Source organism: Dermacentor silvarum, chromosome 11, assembly GCF_013339745.2.
Source record: "Dermacentor silvarum isolate Dsil-2018 chromosome 11, BIME_Dsil_1.4, whole genome shotgun sequence".
Taxonomy (NCBI): domain Eukaryota; kingdom Metazoa; phylum Arthropoda; class Arachnida; order Ixodida; family Ixodidae; genus Dermacentor; species Dermacentor silvarum.
Genome location: NC_051164.1, coordinates 114,067,565 through 114,073,967, shown reverse-complemented (window position 1 = coordinate 114,073,967; position 6,403 = coordinate 114,067,565).

Sequence of the window (6,403 nt, the reverse complement as noted above, 5' to 3'; positions counted from 1 at the left end):
CTGTCCGAAATGCAACTGAGTTTTCGCTAACACACTGTGCTCCAATCATGCTAGGTTGAGTCATGTGGATTCAAGACGTGCGCAGTACTTGGCTGTAAAAATAGTGACCGGCATGTTAAGGAATGAAATGAATCTGTGTGGCCAAGTTCGCGCACCGCTGCTGCAACTATCAGAACGTGTTACTGGCACTTTGACATGTTCGGTTTTCCTCGAGGATACAGAAATTTGCTCATCCGCCAGCCTTGTATCGCTAACCTTCAAAGAAAGGCCTTCATCCCTAGAACGTCGGCAACAGTGAGTACCACTCGTTAAACAATGACAAAGGGAGTAGCGCCGCTTCCTGTCACAGTAAGTTGTGCGCACGTTATCTATACACATCTGTCCCAAATGGCAGGAAAACTTACGCCCACTCTATCGCCGACGTACCAAGAATAAGTGAATGGGCGCACACTTGAATACATGCGCATTGAATATGCACAATAAATGACGGACTACACCGATGGCGCACGAATGGTCGAAGCTGAATGTTTCGTGTAGGTCCACAAAAGTAAGCGAGATACTAGCTGTAATATATATTTGCTACAAGGTATTACAATGTACAAAACAGCTACGTTTAAAGCCTTGTGCGCAGCAAGAACAAATCTATCGGAACTGAGCACACCCGCGAGCGATTAGGCAGAAAATAATCAGATAGTGGCCGCACCGAGGAACTTCACTGAGACAGAAACTGACAAGCCACTGCTTCGAAATATTTGCCAAAGAAAGAACAAAGAGCAAAACACACTAATCCTGACTGAATTCATGAGCGGAATGTTTGGATAGCTTGGAATACATATATAGACCCGCTTTTAGAACAAGCATTATATACGCTGCTTGCACCGTTTGGGCATAGCTTAATCAGCTCTGAAATCGCTTTTGCATGTTCTCTGAAGCTGTGATCAAAGCTTCGTGTCGTCCACCTAGTCGCCGTCTACGATATCTCCGAAAACAGAGGTTTTCTAAGCCGCGCCGGCGTCATACGCTTCCATTGTAAACAAGGAGGCAACGGAAGCAGTTGAGGCAAGCAATGGACGCGTCACCACGTGATCAAACATGGCAGCGCCCACAGCTGCGCCGCGAAGAGGGTCAATAGCTTGCTTTTTGGCCGCCGTGGTGGCTGTGGCTATGGCATTCTGCTACTGACTACAAGGCCGTACGTTTGAACCCGGGTGCGGAAGTCGCATTCCCTTCCCAGCCGCATTCCGATTGTGCGGAATGCAGGAACGCCTACGCACTTACGTTTAGGCGCGCGTTATTAGAGACTTTTAGGCGGGAAAAAAAGTTCTTCCGGAGTCCTTCGCTGCCGCGTTGCTCATTTCCCCGCGCTTGCCTCGGGAATTTGAACCCCATTAACTAGCGCAGTTCGCCGTTTAGTGTAGGCGTTCTTGAATTTACAGTGAAAGACTAAGCGGGGCGCTAGAGAGCGAGATAGTTGGTATTGCATTGCTGGTAGGTTTGAAACACGAAGAAAACAAACAGGGACGAAAGGACGGACTGCGGAAAACTGCACGCAAGAAATGCCCGAGTTTCTTGCTGCCCTAAAAGGAAAGAAAGAAAGAAAGAAAGAAAGAAAGAAAGAAAGAAGAAAGAAAGAAAGAAGAAAACGAAAGGAAAAAAAGAAAGAAAGAAAGACGTGTCTTAGCGCTGTTTCGAAGGCCCTCTGGCGTCCTTCTGTTTAGAGAGCATGTCGCGCCTCCTCGGGGTGTCTGTCGGTATTACTAGAAATTAGGCTCTTTCCAAAGCCGTACGGTGGCGACAGCGTGCTTTTGGTACGAAGGACGGAAACGTAAGAAATATTCTTTTGGTTAGGGCATGCTCATATTATTAATTCGGCACGAGAGCGTCTGTAAGAGAAGATGTGAAGCTTTGTCTGCCTTTTAGAGTTCACGCCATTGTTGTTCGGAGGAATTCAAGTGAAGATAGATAGATATAGATAGATATAGATAGATAGATAGATAGATAGATAGATAGATAGATAGATAGATAGATAGATAGATAGTGATGATGATGAGTTGGAGAGGGTGGAAGTACGTTCCTACTGCTACACCATTTCACTTATTATTGGCTAAAGCGTTATCAGTGATGAAAATTTAAAAAAATACTCATTAACGTGGAAAAATTAAAAAAAAAGAATGAAATGGTGCATGACGGAATGTCACACTTAAGTGCGTGTTAAAAGAATAAACGAATCAAATTAATGTTTCAATGCATGCCCACGCAGTACAATATAAAAACTAAATAATGTGGAATTTCACGGGGTTCCCTTCCCGGCCATCATAGAGCCCAAGCTGACATCGTCGCAGCGTGAATCTGTCCCACGCGAGCTGGTGCAGTCGTGCGCAAGCGCCGTTCCTACTTTTCGTTCCTAACTTTGTGTTTGGCACGCGCCTGCCTTCACTAACATAGATCCCTACCAATTTGCGCAACTTTGAGTCGTTCTATGCAGTCGGGCATCACACCTAGTCCCCCTGTGCATCATCCTGCTCGCGCAGTGCTCACTCTGTCCCTCACTTTCTTTGTCGACCCTGTGTAGGGCTGCAAACCGCCGGATGCTCGTCTAATTGATTTTCGCGCTGGTCTCTCTCTCTCTCTCTCTCTCTCGTCTTTCTGACTCAGAACCATTCGGTATTCGTCATCGTTGTTGTTGGTTAGGTTCGCATGAAGAAACGAGACATAAAAAATCGCATCCCTTCCACTGCTGTGAAGATGGAAGCTAGCGAAGCTGTGACTATGGTGGGTCTGCTGTAGTGAATATTGCCCCAATGATGAGAATGGTCGTATCGTCGTTGGGCATCAGCCAAACGAACATGCCTATCATAAACGTTCCGGTTGAGCAACTGGCGTTGAAACCTGGCCGTCGCACCGAGGAAGTTGGCGATAGCGTTGCCGAGGCGTGCACCACCGTTGTCGGATTCTTGGAGGGCAAGACGGCGCTGACGTTTGGCCTCAACATGGCGCTCCCGCAACTCGGGGTCGGCGGCGGCCTCAACATCGCGCTCCCTCAACTCGGGGTACACGCCTCTTCGCTCACGTTTCACCAGTGCTTCGGAAGCCCTCACGCTAGAATCGGCACGTCGACGACGAGCCCTTTCCTGAGCGCGTTCGCGGCGCCGTTGCTCAAACGCGTTAGGACACGTCGTCAGTTCCTCATGAATGGCTCATACCCTCTTAAGCGATGGCTCATACCCCTGTAAACGCGGCCTCTCGATTACGACGACAGAAGAGAAGTGAAATTCTACGCTGGAATGATTAGCGGCTACGCAGCCAGCTGCGGAAGCAGACGACGACGACGAACGTGGGAGCAGTGGCTTGAAACCTACCTTGAAAAGCCCCAGTCCTTGTTCAAAGTAATACTTAAGTATACTCTGCATATCTATTAACCAATTTGGGAAATCTTATTTTTGATGATATTGTAGTGAATCACTTTAAAATTACCTCATATTCTTTAAGCATGCGCTTGTGCTCTGCACGGCATCCAACGGCACGAGCGCAAACCGAGGGGCGCCAACGAACCAGCTGCGGAAGAAGACGACGACGCTCGAGCAAATGCTGATGATGATAGTTCTTTTCTACGCGCGGTCACGTTCTAGGGGAACTAACCCTTAACAGTTTCGCTGTAAAAGTACGTGAGGGTATGAGACGACGGATTGATTATTAATACATTTTAAATGTAGTTGTAGGGAAGCTGAAGAGAAGCGCAGGAGGAAGAAGTGAAAGTACAGCAGGCGATCGCAAGGACGGCCTCTGGTCTGCTTCTTTCATTACAATAGCGCATTACTATGGAAAAGAGTGTTCGCTCATACTCGGCGAGCTGCGAGGTGGACCAGCAGCACAAACGAATAACGAGGGGCCAACCTGGTCTCCCTACGCCAATTCCACTGCGAGAGGCCGTTTTCGGCACCGTTGGTATCGACCACATTGGCCCACTCCCTACTACAGCAGCTGGCAACCAATTACGTTCCACTTGCCGTAGGCTACTTGGTACGACAGCGACTGCCGTGCCTTCTCATCCCGCCAGCTTCGTGGCCAGTTTCCTGCAGCACCGATTCGAATGGAGGCACGGTCTACCGAGGAAGCTGATCTCGGATAGGGCAACCACTTTCCGAAGCCGCGAGCTCCGGACCTATCTCTCTGCGGCAGGAGTCGAGCTCCACTTTGCATCGGCCTACAATCCACAAGCCAGTGCTCTAACCCGAAAGTCAAATTCGACTATCCAAGCTCGGTTGTCTCCATACTGTAAAAACAATAAACCGGGTGAAGCTCACTGGCACCAGCACCTGCGAGCAGCCGCGTATGCCGTGAACACTTCATTTCAGAGTTCTGTTGGGACGACGCCATACACAATTGGGCACGGACAACTGCCGAAATCGATAGGATCACTGAACATAGACACGCCCGTAAATACTGGACACTCCGTGGCAAGAGAGACGTTGTTGAGCAATATACGAGCCGAGGCACGCAAGAGAACTGCCCGCGCACAACAGTTGCAAAAGCGCTATTACGATCGGCGTCATCGACCAGCTCCAACGTACGAAGTCGGCGACGGAGGTGTGGGTCAAGCGGCCAGCGCAGACGCGCAGTCAGAAACTACGTGCAAAACATGAGGGACCTTTCGTGATTACGGAACGGCTGGGCCCGAACGCATGACGTGTGAGTTGTAGAACTTGTGAAAGCAGCTCAGACAGACTCCGAAAAAAACAAATTTGCCGTGCACGTGGCCCGCCTGCAAAAAAGGGTTCCCCTTCAGAACTGACATCGCTGTGCTTGCTTCGTTTCATCTGACCTAGCGCAGTGTGGCTCAGTGTAGGGAAGCTGGAGAGGAGAAGCGGAGGAGGAAGAAATGAGAGTAAAGCTGGCGAACGCAAGGACGGCCTCTGGTCTGCTTCCTTCATTACAGTAGTATCCTCTTTAGGACGTTGCGAGATAGGGCTGCTATATTTCACTAAGATGGCTCATTCACTTTGTTTCCCATTTCTAAAACATGTGCGCCTGTGATGAACTGCTGCCGATCACACGGTCGTGGGTTCGATTCTCGGCCGTTGTAGTCGCATAATGATTAGGGCAGAATTAAAAAAAAATATTTGCGTTCCCTTCTTTGGGCCATGCTTTTTTTTTTAACAGCGGAGCTGTTGATGCCGAGCGTAATCTGTCTGTCGTAGACAAAAGATGTGGGTCGATCCTGGCGGTAGTGCAGAAAGGGTGCAAGCGCAATGGCACATTCCCCTGTGAACTAGCGAAGCTGAGCCTGGCTAAGTCTAGCTAAGCATGGTTGGGACTTGTTGCTACAATTCACCATCGCCACCACTTAAGCTTAATCAGTCATTGATAGCAAATCAATAGCTAATCGATAATCGATCAATAATCAATAAATTCCGGAAATGTTAGGGATGACTTGGTAGTGCTTAGCCTAGCCCAAAAGCCAGGACTAGCTAGGTGCCCATCAGCTCCGCTGTCTCTTTAGCTTTGCGCCTCCAGTGCACGCTACGCTAATTTTTTTATTGCGATAGCAATAATATGGACACTCCAAGCGCATTTTAGCCGTCGTCGTCGCCGTGATTTTCCGTATAAAGTCCAACGGCGATAAAATCGTCGCCGCGCGCCGTACGTTGTGTGCGCGAGTGAAAGCGTGCGAGGGTGAGCGGCAGCTGCAGCTTAATCTCGCGGACGCGAGAGAGGAAGGCGGCCAGAAGCGCACGGTCTTCGTTCACGCGCGAGGTACGGGGAGGAGGCGATGGAGACGGGAGGGGGGGGGGGGGGGTGCGTTCTGCTTACGCGGCTGCTGCTCACGGAGCTATCTTGAAAACGATCTGCGACGCGGCCGAAGTGTGCGCCCGCGGGTGCCTCATCTTCAAAGCGATCTGCGATGGGCCAAAGTGCATTCGCCGAGTTTCGGTAGCTTCGTATGCGTTGCGATTTCGACGTTTAGTTTGCGTTGAAGCGAGAGCCAGCGCGAAGGTCAATTTGCTCGCTTCCGCAGGCGGGCTTTCTCACTCCAGCGTGTTGACGAGCTCCCGCGGTCATCGAGCGAGATGTGTTCATGTTTACCTGTGCACGCGTGACACCGTGCTTATTTAATTAGTAAGCGAATATTTACAACTTCATACGGCCGATAAAACTACTAGCCGTACTTCGTATAGCTGTCTACTAATTTGCTATCGCAATCGATGCTTCGCCTTTCGTGCGAAACTACTACTTTTCTTTAGTCATAATTATTTCATCTTGCAGCAATAAAGTTGCACTACCAACCACTGGATGTAGTACTGGAATTTATTTCCAGATTTCTTAGCTAATCTACTTCTGACGAGTGTTTCTGATTTCCAAAGGGCAGTCGCTCGCGTGACGTCACAATATAAAGATAAGTTGT